General features: G+C 39.8%; 1 protein-coding gene and 2 long non-coding RNA genes across 10 annotated transcripts in view; 1 reads left to right on the plus strand and 2 right to left on the minus strand.

Moving 5' to 3' along the window:
• NFAT5 (nuclear factor of activated T cells 5) overlaps nucleotides 1-14,366 on the plus strand; it is a 132,058-nt gene that overhangs the window by 10,489 nt on the left and 107,203 nt on the right. The gene's annotated exons all lie outside the window — the stretch shown is intronic.
• The window catches only part of LOC144337714 (uncharacterized), a 28,859-nt gene that overhangs the window by 4,578 nt on the left and 9,915 nt on the right, over nucleotides 1-14,366 (minus strand). The gene's annotated exons all lie outside the window — the stretch shown is intronic.
• LOC144337707 (uncharacterized) lies at nucleotides 10,412-14,285 on the minus strand. Its single transcript, XR_013411140.1, has 2 exons — nucleotides 14,086-14,285; nucleotides 10,412-11,521 (listed from the first exon to the last, which is right to left on the minus strand). It is a non-coding gene; the product is annotated as an uncharacterized LOC144337707 (long non-coding RNA).

Below are 14,366 nucleotides of genomic sequence, written 5' to 3' on the forward strand. Positions count from 1 at the left end.
GATGTAGTACCAGTATCCCTATTTCATAAATGAGCAAACTGAGGTACGGAGGGATCCACTAATTTTCCCAAGAGCACGTATCTTGTGGATGAGGCTGGAATTTGAACTTCACCAGTTTTACCCCAGAGTTGCGAGATTATATTGACTGTCTTACAGTCAGTAAGAACATTTGAGGCCAGGCGCGGTGGCTCACGCCTGTAATCCCAGCACTTTGGGAGGCCGAGGCTGGCGGATCACGAGGTCAGGAGATCGAGACCATCCTGGCCAACACGGTGAAACCCCTTCTCTACTAAAAAAATACAAAAAAATTAGCCGGGCATGGTGGCGGGCGCCTGTAGTCCCAGCTACTTGAGAGGCTGAGGTAGGAGAATGGCGTGAACCTGGCAGGTGGAGCTTGCAGTGAGCCGAGATCGCATCACTGCACTCCAGCCTGGGTGACAGAGTGAGACTCCATCTCAAAAAAAAAAAAAAAAAAGAACATTTGAAATTGGCGTTTATACTTTGGGCCTTAATAAGATTACACCATTGTTCAGATGGTATAAAAAGAATGCCTTGTGTAGGATTCTTTAGCTAAGCAGCTTCCATAAAGTAATGAGACAAATTTTATAAGCCACATACAAAAATCCATAAAGAATATGATTATGACCCTTTTGGGGAAGATTTTGACACTCCAAATTAGCAAATCATTGCCTGACTTTGGTGAGTGTCTTTAACATTTAGATGAAGCAGATGGCTGATCAAAACACCTATGTTGGCCTAGCTCAGTGGCTCCTGCCTGTAATCCTAGCACTTTGGGAGGCTGAGGGGAGGCATCACTTGAACTCAGGAGTTCAAGATCAGCCTAGGCAACGTAGCGAAACCCCCTCTCTACAACAATTAGCCGAGGATGGTGATATGCACCTGTTGTCCCAGCTACTTGGGAGGCAGACTGAGGTGAGAGGATCACATGAGCCCAGGAGGTCGAGAAACACCTCTGTCCTGGCTGATGATGGGACTCAGAAGTGAAAAGTAGGAGAAGGCTAAGCAGAAGCCACCACCTAAGGAGAATTACTTTAGAAATGAAGGTGCCATGGGGCTCTTGATTTCTTTGGCAGGAGTTTTATGGAAGCATGGATGCCATTGTTCCCTATTTCTGCTAGTATGTTTCAGAGACAAAGTAAATTCAAGAAGAGATGAGCAACAGAAGAAATAGTACTAATGTGAGCTATATGAATAGTGGTATTTTGCATAGAGCCCTTATTAATTTACTTTGGTTCTTTCCGCTTTGTCTTTTTTAATCTGCCCCTTTCACCCCATGTGTCCATTTTCTCATGATAGTCTATACATTTTGTTGTTCTGCTATCGCATCTTGTATCCTTTCTCTATTTCCCTTCTTCTGAAAAACAAGCCTCTATAAAGGAGGTTTGCTATTGTAAATTGTAGTTTAGAAGTTAACCCTCCCCCTGTAGTTTAGTCTCTTCTAATAAGCTGTAAGCAACATGGGCCAGAACCTATGTGTAAATTCATCTTGAGTGAATGAATAAACAACACTATTATGGCTAAGTGGCCTGTACTTGCGTATATATATGAAAAATATATGCTTGGCTATATTACAGAATAATACAGGAATCTATAAAGGAACAAACAGTTTTTTACCTTTATACCCAGTTTTTAAAATACCGTGTTCCCTTTTAGAAGGTTGTGGTCGTTGAACGACAACAAAAAGGTAAAGAGTACACACTGTTTAGATCCATTTATGTGAGATTCTTTAAAAGACAAACCTAATCTATGGTAAGAAAAAGCAGATCAGTAGTTGCCTGGGGCTGGAGTGGGCAGAATTAACTACAGCGGACCGAAAGGTAGCTTTACCAAATGATTGAAATGTTCTCTATCTTGACCATGGTGATTACACAAACATACATACTTTTTAAAAAAGTCATGGAACATTTAAAATGGGTGCACTTCGATACTTCTATAAAGGATATGGGTTATATATATTCTGCCACTGCACTCCAGCCTGGGCAACAGAAGAAATAGTATTAATGTAAGCTATATGAATAGTGATATTTTGCTATTTTGGGAAGCGGAGGTGGGAGGATCACTTGAACCAAGGAGGTAGAGGATGCAGTGAGCAGAGATCGTGCCACTGCCCTGCAGCCTGGGTGACAGTGAGACCCTGTTTAAAAAAAAAAAAAAGATTTTTTTTTTTACCTGTACTGAACACGTACAGACTTCTTTTTCTTGTTCTTATTCCCTAAATGATGCAGTATAACAGCTATTTATTTATGTAGCACCTATGTTGTATTAGGTAGAAGTAATCTAGAGATGTTTTAAAGTATATAGGAGGATGTGCATAGGTTATATGCAAATACAAAACCATTTTATATTAGGGACTTGAGCATCCGAAAATTTTGTGGGAAGTCCTGCAACCCATCTCCAACAGATACCAAGGGACAACTGTACTCTGATATATAGTTTCTACAGTTAAGCATAAAGGTGAAAGCAGAATGTGAGTTTTTGGTCCCTTAGAAGTGAGTACTATCTTGTGTTTAACTATGTATCATAAACACTAATTTTGAGTAAAATTCAGATGTGCCCATAATCATACATATACTGTATTCTGTATAGCTAGTTTGAGACATTAGGCATTAACATGCTTTTATTAGCAATGCAATAGAAGACTTAAATATTTGTTGGTAGAAGACTGATTACATAACTCAAATTATTTGTTTGAATTAAAGTTTTCATTATTGTCATCTAAGTCAATAAAACACATGTTTAAGTGTGTCCTATGGCAGTGACCATAAGCCAAACATAGACTTAAGCCAACAAATAGCTATCCTTTACAATGGAGTTGTGAATTTGTTAATGTTTTTCTTTTCTCCAATAAGTAGCAACTTGTTGGATTGTCATTCTGAAACACTGAAACAAAGATTTTACTTGAAAAAAATATGGTAAAATGGAATGAATGATAAATTAATGTTCCCAAATGTCAATATTCAACTTCTGAACACCTTGTTAATTGACATTTGTAAGAACTTTAGAAACACTATAAAAGTTTAATCTGAATAAGTTTTTTTTTTTTTTTTTTTTTTTGAGCCAGAGTCTCACTCTGTTGCCCAGGCTTGAGTGGAGTGGCATGATCTCAGCTCCCTGCAACCTCCACCTCCCAGGCTCAAGTGATTCTCCTGCTTCAGCCTCCCAAGTAGCTAGGACTACAGGCCTCCGCCACCACACCTGGCTAACTTTTTATATTTTTAGCAGAGACAAGGTTTCACCATATTGGCCGGACTGGTCTCGAACTCCTGACCTCATGATCTGCCTGCCTCAGCCTCCCAAAGTACTTGGATTACAGGCACAAGCCACTGTACCTGGCCATAAGTTTTAATAAAATTATATTGTGAACTCCAAGACATTTTTCTGTATTCTTTTTTGTGTCTATTATTAAATTATATTCTCTAGAATATTGGGCTAACATAGGGTGAATAGATGGGAAAATAAACACAGATGTAATTTTATAATTATTTTTAAAGAACCTTTCATTTTCTTAATTTTTGCCTTTAATATTGAGTACGGGATGATAATTTATATGTAATATTTGAATTATAGATGCTTTGGATAAAATGACTACTTAAGTCTTTAAAAAACTAATTATTGCTTTTTTAAAAAAAATTAAGTAATTAAGTAGTTGAAATACAGAATGTCATTAAGTTAACTAAATTACCACTATATTACAGTAAATACAAATAACATGCTTACAGTGTAAACTATGGTAAATAAAAACTAAAAAGACACTTCCTTGAAAGTATTTTTTAACCAAACTTCACAAGGATGGATGGAATTAACACTGTAGATTCTGCGCAGAAAAATAATAGTGCATACTAAATTGAGAACAGATGCACAGAAGTGCTATTTTTAGAAATTAAAAATGGTAAAGATGATAATAGGCAGATCAAAAGTCCCACATATTTATCAGGGTTGTAAATAAAAACCCAGTTCAAAAACATGCATTACTAACTGGCTATGTGATTTTTAGGTAAGTTACTTAACCTTTCTGTGACTGTTTGTTCTTGTAAAATAGGGATAGTAGACTTATAGAACTGTAAGGAGGGTTAGATGGGTTAGTATTTCTAAAGCATTTGGAATGGTGCTTGACACATAGTAAGTACTATATGAGTTCTTGTTAAATAAGCAAAATAAAAGTATGTATCCAGAGGAAAATTACTTGGCAAACATACTCAGAATGTAGCAAGAAACCAGGATTTTATTAGCATAAGCTTCAGAACAACTCAAGTGTTGCTACATTTACATTAGATTACATATTAGTGTAATATGTATTTTAATGGAATATGTATTTTAATATGTAATGTAATTAAATATATAATATTTATTACATATTAAAAGTTTAGGGCTGGGCGAGGTGGCTCCTGCCTGTAATCCCAGCACTTTGGGAGGCCATGGTGGGTGGATCACCTGAGATCAGGAGTTCAAGACCAGCCTGGGCAATACGGTGAAACTGCGTCTCTACTAAAAAATACAAAAACATTAGCTGGGCCTGGTGGTGTGTGCCTGTAGGCCCAGCTACTCAGGAGGCTGAGGCAGGAGAAATGCTTGAACCCAGGAGATGGAGGTTGGGGTAAGCCAAGATCTTGCCACTGCACTCCAGCCTGGGTGACAAGAGCGAAACTTAAAAAACTTTAAAAAAAAAAAAGTTTAGGCATTTATAGCACTATATTGTGCAGGGTTTATCTCCCTAAAATACAAATCCAAACTTATCACTTGCCTAAATAATCCTTTACTAGTATCCATGGGCTTTAGGATGAAATCCAAATTCTTTTTTTTTTTTTTTTTTTTGAGACAGAGTCTTGCTCTTGTTGCCCAGGCTGGAGTGCAGTGGTGTGATCTTGGCTCACATGAACTCTGCCTCTCCCTCCCATGTAGCTGCGATTACAGGCGCCCGCCACCACGCCCGACTAATTTTTTGTATTTTTTTTAGTAGAGAAGGGGTTTCACCGTGTTGACCAGGATGGTCTCGATTTCCTGACCTCGTGATCCGCCTGCCTTGGCCTCCCAAAGAGCTGGGATTACAGGCATGAGCTGCCGCGCCCATCTGAAATCCAAATTCTTAAAACCTGGGTCCTGATTACTTTTCTTTTTTTCTTTTTGAGACGGAGTCTCACTGTGTCCCCCAGGCTGGAGTACAGTGGCGCGATCTCGGCTCACTGCGAGCTTCGCCTCCCGGGTTCATGCCATTCTCCTGCCTCAGCCTCCTGAGTAGCTGGGACTACAGGCGCCCACTACCGCGCCCGGCTAATTTTTTGTATTTTTAGTAGAGACGGGGTTTCACCGTGGTCTCAATCTCCTGACCTTGTGATCCGCCCGCCTCGGCCTCCCAAAGTGCTGGGATTACAGGCGTGAGCCACCGCTCCCGGCCCTGATTACATTTCTTTAAAAAATTGAGAAAAAATTCAGTTAACAAAGTTCATTTTGTTTGTTTGTTTTGTTTTTGAGACAGGGCCTCACTCTGTCACCCAGGCTGGAATGTAGTGGTGCGATCTTGGCTCACTGCAACCTCCGCCTCCCGGGTTCAAGTGATTCTCGTGCCTCGCCACCTGAGTGGCTGGGACTACAGGAGTGTGCCACCACACCAGGCTAATTTTTTGTATTTTTAGTAGAGGTGGGGTTTTGTTATGTTGTCTAGGGTGGTCTTGAACTCCCGGCCTCAAGTGATCTGCCTGCCTCAGCCTCCCAAAGTGCTTGGATTATAGGCATGAGCTACCGCGCCCCACTAAAGTTAATCATTTTAACCATTTTAAAGTGTACGATTCAGTGGTTTTTATATATTCAAATGTGGTGCAACCATCATCATTACACATTCTAGAACATTTTTATCATCTCTCCAAAGAAGGCCCCTACCATTAAGTAGTCGTTCTCTATTTGCCCCTTCCCTCAGGTCCTGGCAACCATTTGTTAACTTTCTGTCTCTATGGATTTGCCTGATTCTAGACATTTCATGTAAAAGGAATCCTACAATATGTGGTCTTTAGTGACTGGCTTGTTTGACTTAGGATAATATTTTCAAGTTCATCCATGTTATAGTATGCATCAGTAATTCATTCCTTTTTATTGCAGAATAGTATTCCATTTTATGGCTATACCACATTTTGTTTATCCATTCATTAGTTGATAAATATTTGTGTCATTTCCACATTTTGACTGTCATGAACAATGCTGCTGTGAACATTCATGTACAAGTTTTTGTATAGATAGATGTTTTCATTTCTCTTGGGTCTGTCTATACATAGGAGTGGAATTACTGGGTCGTATGGTAACTATATTTAACTTTTTAAGAAACTGCCAAACTGCTTTCCATGATGGCTGTACCATTTTTTCATTTTTACCAGCAGTGTATGAGGGTTCTGATTTTTTCACATTTTTTGTCAGTACCTATCTGTCTTTTTTTTTTTTTTTTTTTTTTTGAGTCAGAGTCTAGCTCTGTCACCCAGGCTGGAGTGCAGTGGCACGATCTCAGCTCACTGCAACCTCCACCTCCTGGGTTCACGCTGTTCTCTTGCCTCAACCTCCCGAGCAGCTGGGACTACAGGCGTCTGCCACCACACCTGGCTAATTTTTTGTATTTTTAGTAGAGACAGGGTTTCACCATGCTAGCCAGGATGGTCTCGATCTCCTGACCTTGTGATCCACCCGCCTCGGCCTCCCAAAGTGCTGGGATTACAGGCGTGAGCCCCCGCGCCTGGCCTCTGTCTGTCTTTTTAATAAAGCCATCCTAGTGGGTATGAATTGGTATTTCTTGTGATTTTGAGTTAATTTCTCTGATGACTAATGATATTGAGCATCCTTTCATGTGATTACTAGACAGTAGTATTAATATATCTTTGGAGAAATGCCTATTCAAGGCTTTTGTGAACTTTTTATGATAAAAAAATTAAATAAAGATTATATATCATGTACAACATGTTGTTTTGAAATATGTATACATTGGCTAATTTGAGCTTATTAATATATGCATTAACTTTTTTTGGTGAGAACACTTAAAATCTGTTTTCTTAGTGATTTTCAAGAATGTAATACATTGTTAATAATTTTTCTCGCTTTAAAATTGGGTTATTAGGCCGGGCGGGCGCAGTGGCTCATGCCTGTAGTCCCAGCACTTTGCGAAGCTGAGGAGGGCCGATCATTTGAGGTCAGGAGTTCGAGACCAGGCTGGGCAACATGGTGAAACCCCCATCTCTACTAAAAATATAAAAATTAGCTGGTGTGGTGGTGCATGCCTGTAATCCCAGCTGCTCAGGAGGCTGAGGCAGGAGAATTGTTTGAACTCAGGAGGGGGAGGTTGCAGTGAGCTGAGATCATGCACCTGTACTACAGCCTGAGTGACAGAGCGAGACTCTGTCTCAAATAAATAAGTAAATAAATAAAATAAAATAAAATTGGGTTATTTGTCATCTTATTCTTGAATTGTAAGAGTTCTTTATATATCCTGGATATAAGTCTTTTATCAGATACTTGATTTGCAAAAATTTTCTCCCACTCTGTGTGTTGGCTTCACATTCTTGGTAGTGTTACTTGATGCACAAATATTTTAATTTTGATAAAAGCCAATTTATTTTTCTTTGTTGCTCATGCTTTGGTGTCATATTTTAACAACTATTGTGTAGCCCAGGGTCACAGAGGTATACTTATGTTTTTTTCTAAGAACTTTATAATCTTCACTCTTACATTTAGGTCTTTGATCCATTTTGAGTTAATTTTGTATATCGTGTGAGGTAACAGCCTAACAGCTTCATTGTTTTTGCATGTGCATATCTAGTTGCCTGAGCACTATTTGTTGAAAAGACTTGTTTCCCCATTGAATGGTCTTGGCACTCTTGTCAAAAATTAATTGGGCATAGTTGTATGGGTTGTTTTTGTTTTTTTCTTCTGGACTCTCAGTTCTATTCCATTTTGCTATATGTCTATCCTGTGTCAATACCATATTGTCTTCATTACTGTAGCTTTGTAGAAGTTTTGAAATTAGGAAGTGTGAACCTTCCAACTTTTTTTCTTTTATAGAATTGTTTTGGCTATTTAATGTCCCTTGAATTTTTATATAAATTTTAGGAACAACTTCTCAATTTCTGCAAAGAAGTCAGCTGTGATTTTAATAAGAATTATGTTGAATCTGTAGGCTAATCTGAGGAGTATTACCGTCTTAATATTAAATATTTTTGTCCATGAACATGGGATGTCTTTTTATTTTTTTTTAGATCTTTATTTCAACAATTCTTTAAAAAATTTATTTGTAAGTATTCTATTTGTTTTTAATCACTGTTTTTTAAGTGTTAATAAAATTATGGAAATGATTTGAAGAAAGGTTTGTCAAAATGTAGGAAAGCCTTTGTATTTATGATTTTCTTTTTTTAAGGGATGGGGTCTCATTCTGTCATCCTGGCTGCTGGGAGTGTGGTGGCATGAGCATGAATCACTGCAGTCTTGAACTCATGGGCTAAAGCAATCCTCCTGCCTCAGCCTCCTGAGTAGCTGGGACTACTCAGTGTTTACAGGTGCATAACACCATACCCAGCTAATTTAAAAAGAAAAAAAAAACATTGTAGGGACGGGTTCTTGTTCTGTTGCCCAGGCTGATCTTGAACTCTTGGCCTCAAGTGATCCTCTCATCTCATTCTTCCAAAGTGCTGGGAATACAGGCATGAGCCTCCAGGCCTAGCTGAGCTTTTGTATTTAAACACAAGATTATGCATGTGTTAAGGGAAAGAAACCTAGCATATGATAAAATCTGTAAAATATTAGAATCAGTCATAGAAGTAAAGGTGCAGTAAACCATAAAGAACGTCTAGTGAATTTTACTTAGATATTTATACTGGATGGTAAGCTTCTTAAGGGCATTGACTATACGTTGCATTTTTGTAACACCTGGCACAAGTGCTTTGTATTTGAAAGGTTCTTGATATTTGTTGAATGAATGAGTAAATGAATGAATCCTACATCCAGAAAAGAAGGAAGGAAGGGTTTTGGAAGTTTGAGGACTGTGCTCTAGTTATATGCAACCATGTAGCAGGTTTCAGTTGGAATAATAATAATTGCATTAAAATAACTACAAATGGGGAACTAGGCCTTTAAAGACTTGGGGCTGGGGTGGTGGCTAACACCTGTAATCCTAGCACTTTGGGAGGCTGAGGTGGGTGGATCACTTGAGGTCAGCAGCATAAGACCAACACGATGAAACCATCTCTACTAAAAATACAAAAAAATTAGCTGGGTGTGGTGGTACATGCCTGTAATCCCAGCTATTCGGGAGGTTGAGGCAGGAGAATCGCTTGAACTCTGGAGGGGGAGGTTGCAGCCAACCGAGATCGTGCCACTGTACTCTAGCCTGGGAGACACAGCAAGACTGTCTCAAAAAAAAAAAAAAAAAAAAAAAAGGATTGGAACTATTTAATCTGTAAAGACAAGAATTTAGATAAATAAGATGAAAATTGTGTATTTGTTCTGTGTCTCTCTTTTTTTTTTTTTGACAGAGTGTCACTCTGTCATCTGGAGTGCAGTGGAGTGAGTGGGGCGCAGTGGTGCCATCTCGGCTCACTGCAGCCTCCGCCTCCCAGGTGCAAATGATTCTCCTGCCTCAGCCTCCTGAGCAGCTGGGACTATAGGCGCATGGCACCACACCTGGCTACTTTTTTGAATTTTTAGTAGAGACAGCGTTTCACCATGTTGGCCAGGCTGGAATCGAATTCCTGACCTCAAGTAATCCGCCTGCCTCGGCCTCCCAAAGTGCTGGGATTACAGATGTGAGCCACCACACCCGACACTTGAAAATCGAGGTGGATTTGTTCTCTAAATCCAGAATACTTGAATCAGAAAGTTCTCTTGGAGCTTGAAAGACGCAGCTTTAGGGCAAAATGTGTAACTGTGTAATATAGTGAGCTAAAGTTCTCATAGGGAACTTTATTTTATTTTTTTATTTTATTTTATTTTTTTGAGACGGAGTCTCGCTCTGTCGCCCGGGCTGGAGTGCAGTAGCCGGATCTCAGCTCACTGCAAGCTCCGCCTCCCGGGTTTAGGCCATTCTCCTGCCTCAGCCTCCCGAGTAGCTGGGACTACAGGCGCCCACCACCTCGCCCGGCTAGTTTTTTTTTTGTATTTTTAGTAGAGACGGGGTTTCACCATATTAGCCAGGATGGTCTCGCTCTCCTGACCTCGTGATCCGCCTGTCTCGGCCTCCCAAAGTGCTGGGATTACAGGCTTGAGCCACCGCGCCCGGCCTAATTTTTTTTTTTGTTTGTATTTTTAGTAGAGATGGGGTTTCACTATGTTGGCCAGGATGGTCTTGATCCCCTGACCTCGTGATCCACCTGCCTTCGGCCTCCCAAAGTGCTGGGATTACTGGCGTGAGCCATCGCGCCCAGCCCAATTTTTTTTTTTTTTTTTTTTTAATTATGTGGGGCTGTCTCATAAAAGTAGCTTTCTTCACGCATTGCTGGTGGGAATGTAAAATGGTGCAGCTGTTGTGAAAAACAGGTGGTTCCCCCAAAAAAGTTAAACGTAGAATTATATGATCCAGCAATTCCACTCATAGGTATACACCGCAAAGAACTGAAAGCAGGGACTCTAAAAAAGATACTTGTGCACTAATGTTCCTAGCAGCATTGTTTACAATAGCCAAAAGATGGAAACAACCCAGGTGTCTATCAACAGATGAATGGATAAATTCCAAAGTGTGGTATATAAGTACAAGGGAATGTTATTCACCCTTAAAAGAGAATGAAATTCTGTTACATGCCACAGTGTGAATGACCCTTGAAAACACATGCAAAGTGAAATAAGCCAGACAGAAAAGGACAAATATTATATGATTCCATTTACATCAGGGAACTAGATACATGAACTACTTAGAATAGGCAGAGAAAGAAAGTAGAATATTGATTACCAGGAGCTGAGGGTAGGGGAGGAATAGGAAGCTATAGTTAAATGGGTACAGAGTTTGGAGTAATGAAAAAGTTCCGGAAATGAATAATGGTAATAGTTGCACAGTGTCATGCATAGATTTATTGCCACTGAATTGTGCACTTAAAAATAGTTAAAATGGTAAATTTTATGTATAATTTACTGCAATTTAAAAAGGCGTTCAAAAAACTAGAAATTTTTAAGAGTAAGATGCACTACTTTTTTTTTGTAAAGTTAGTGAGATGTAATTGTGTGGTGGTATGTGGAAAGGAGAATATTTTCATTTTTGCATTTAAAAGAATATAGTGTTTTAGTTGTCTGTCATTTGTGGTTTTCTTCCTTCTGTTTTCAGAGAGTGTGAGTTTCTGTTACTTTCTATGTGGGACCTAGAATCTTTAGCTTTAGATGTAAATGAGATGACCTAAATACCGCTGACTATATTACATCTTTGATCATCAAAGACTAGATTTTGATAAGCCAGACTAGACTACAGATGACTTTGTGAAAAATTCATGAGGCATAGACATATTAATCTTGTTTAGACTGGATTTTTTTTTTTTTTAGACGGAGTCTCACTCTGTTGCCCAGGCTGGAATGCAGTGGTGTGATCTTGGTTCACTGTAACCTCCACCTCCCAGGTTCAAGCAGTTCTCCTGCCTCAGCCTCCCGAGTAGCTGGGATTACAGGTGTCCACCACCACGCCTGGCTAATTTTTGTATTTTTAGTAGAGACAAGATTTTGCCATGTTGGCCAGGCTGGTCTTGAACTCCTGACCTCACATGATCTGCCTGCCTCAGCCTCCCAAAGTGCTGAGATTACAGGCGTGAGCCACCATGCCCGGCCTCGATTGGAAATTTTTTTGACTTTTAATATGCTTGGTTGATTGATTTTGTTGATTTCTGGAAAGCAAATGTTTGTATTTAATAGTAGCAATAGGATTGCAGTTTTCTAATAAATGTCACAGAATTATGGCAGTGAGCCAGGAAGAAGAAAAGCTGTATTAGTGAAATAAGACATACTTCTATAGCTATGGAAACTGTAAACCCCTACTAAGTCTCATAAAGGTATTCTCTTCATATTTGTATTATTAATTAGACATTGATAGGGGTTCATAAGGACCCTAGATAACTGCTAGATTAACTCTAGGTGTGATTGTATTCATCAAAAGGCCTGGTTAAAAGGTACTGTTAGGTAGTGTAGTTTTTGTTTTGTGTGAACATTAAAGTGCTTATTTTTCTTTCTTTCTTTCTTTTTTTTTTTTTTGAGACACAGTCTCGCTCTGTAGCCCAGGCTAGAGTGCAGTGGTGTGATCTCGGCTCACTGCAACCTCTGCCTCCGGGTTCAAGTGATTCTTCTGCCTCGGCCTCCTGAGTAGCTGAAATTACCACCTGGCTAATTTTTTGTATTTTTTTTAGTAGAGACGGAGTTTCACCATGTTGACCAGGTTGGTCTTGAACTCCCAACCCTCAGGTAATCCGCCCACATCGGCCTCCCAAAGTGCTAGGATTACAGGCATGAGCCACCATGCCCGGCCTATTTTTCTTCAATTTCACTTCTTTTTTTTGAAATGGAGTCTCACTCTGTTGCCCAGGCTGTACTGCAGTGGTGTGATCTCTGCTCTGTGTAACTTCCACCCCGCTGTGTTCAATCAGTTCTCCTGCCTCACCTCCTGAGTAGCTGGGATTATAGGCGCTGCCACTATGCTGGGCTAATTCTTGTATTTTTAGTAGAGATGGGGTTTTGCCATGTTGGCCAGGCTGGTCTTGAACTCCTGACCTCAAGTGATCTGCCCACCTCGGGCTCCTAAAGTGTTGGGATTACAGGCGTGAGCCACTGTGCCCACCCTAATTTCATTTCTTATGATCCTCAACTACTAAAGCATTTTCTATTTGAAAGAATAACACTAGATTATTGCCACAGCTGACAGTTTATTTGAGAACAAATGAGAGAATAGGAATATGACTCTGTTTATTAAAGTTAATCTTAACCAGTACATTTGTTTACTGGTAAAATGCATATTAGCTGTGCGCAGATAGATTTTATGAATAAATTATTTTAGTTATAAATTAGGCACTTTGGCAATTTATAGTGCTTTCTTTTTTTTTTTTTTGAGACGCAGTTTCACTCTATTGCCCACGCTGGAGTGCAGTGGCACGATTCCGGCTTACTGCAACCTCTACCTCCCAGGTTCAGGCGATTCTTCTGCCTCAGCCCCCTGAGTAGCTGGAATTACAGGTGCACACCACTACACCTGGCCCGTTTTTGTGTTTTTAGTAAACACCGGTTTCACCATGTTGGCCAGGCTGGTCTCCAACTGCTGACCTCGTGATCCACCTGCCCCAGCTTCCCAAAGTACTGGAATTCCAGGCGTGAGCCACTGTACCTGGTTGCGTGATTAGTGCTTTCACCAAGTAATAATTTCCTGATAGATAACCTGACTAGCATATTAGCTTAATATCTTTTCTAATTATAAAAACCAACTAACTCCTGAGAATACTTAAGGTCTGTAATCAGGATTGCCTATATTTGGTGAAATTAATGGGCTGTTGGGGTGCCAAGCTTCAAAAGAGAGATGATTGCTAATCCTAAAAATATAAAGGTAACTTACAGCCAGAAAGATAGCTACTGAGTAATTGTGTTCTCATCACACTTATTTACTTGTGTGTAAATTTAAAAGTGCATTTCCCCTCAAATTTAGATATGTCTTGTTCTGTTATTTTTCTCACTAGAAAGTACTTCTTCAAATTGCTAGGCTACTTACCAGAATCATCAACTACTAACTAGTAAAGAAACAAAGTGTGTTTTGGAATCTCCCATATCAAATATATTTAGAAGTGAAATTTAGCAATCATTTATTGTATGACTGAAATGAAACAGAAAAAGTAGACTATGAGAGGTGGATTCTTTTGGAAAAATCATGTTAGGTTGGAACCTATAATATTCCCTAGAAGAGAAAACCCATCCATGTTGAAATGCCAGATTAGAGGGAAGTTTATGAAGAAAAGACCATGTAGAATGATTTGAATATTTACCACTGTCTAGTTTTGGAGCAAAGAAAGACCAGGGCATTACATGCAGGGTCCTTCTTGGTGTTGGACCCTCCCCTTTTCCTACTTCTTTTTTTTTGAAATGGAGTTTCACTGTTATTGCCCAGGCTGGAGTGCAATGGCGCAATCTCGGCTCACCGCAACCTCCGCCTCCTGGGTTCGAGTGATTCTCCTGCCTCAGCCTCCCGAGTAGCTGGGATTACAGGCATGCGCCACCACGCCTGGCTAATTTTGTATTTTTGGTAGAGACAGGGTTTCTCCATGTTGGTCAGGCAGGTCTTGAACTCCCAACCTCAGGTGACCCACCCGCTGTGGCCTCCCAAAGTGCTGGGATTACAGGTGTGAGCCACCATGCCCAGCCTCCTACTTCTTTTT

Source organism: Macaca mulatta, chromosome 20 (genome assembly GCF_049350105.2).
Source record: "Macaca mulatta isolate MMU2019108-1 chromosome 20, T2T-MMU8v2.0, whole genome shotgun sequence".
NCBI lineage: Eukaryota > Metazoa > Chordata > Mammalia > Primates > Cercopithecidae > Macaca > Macaca mulatta.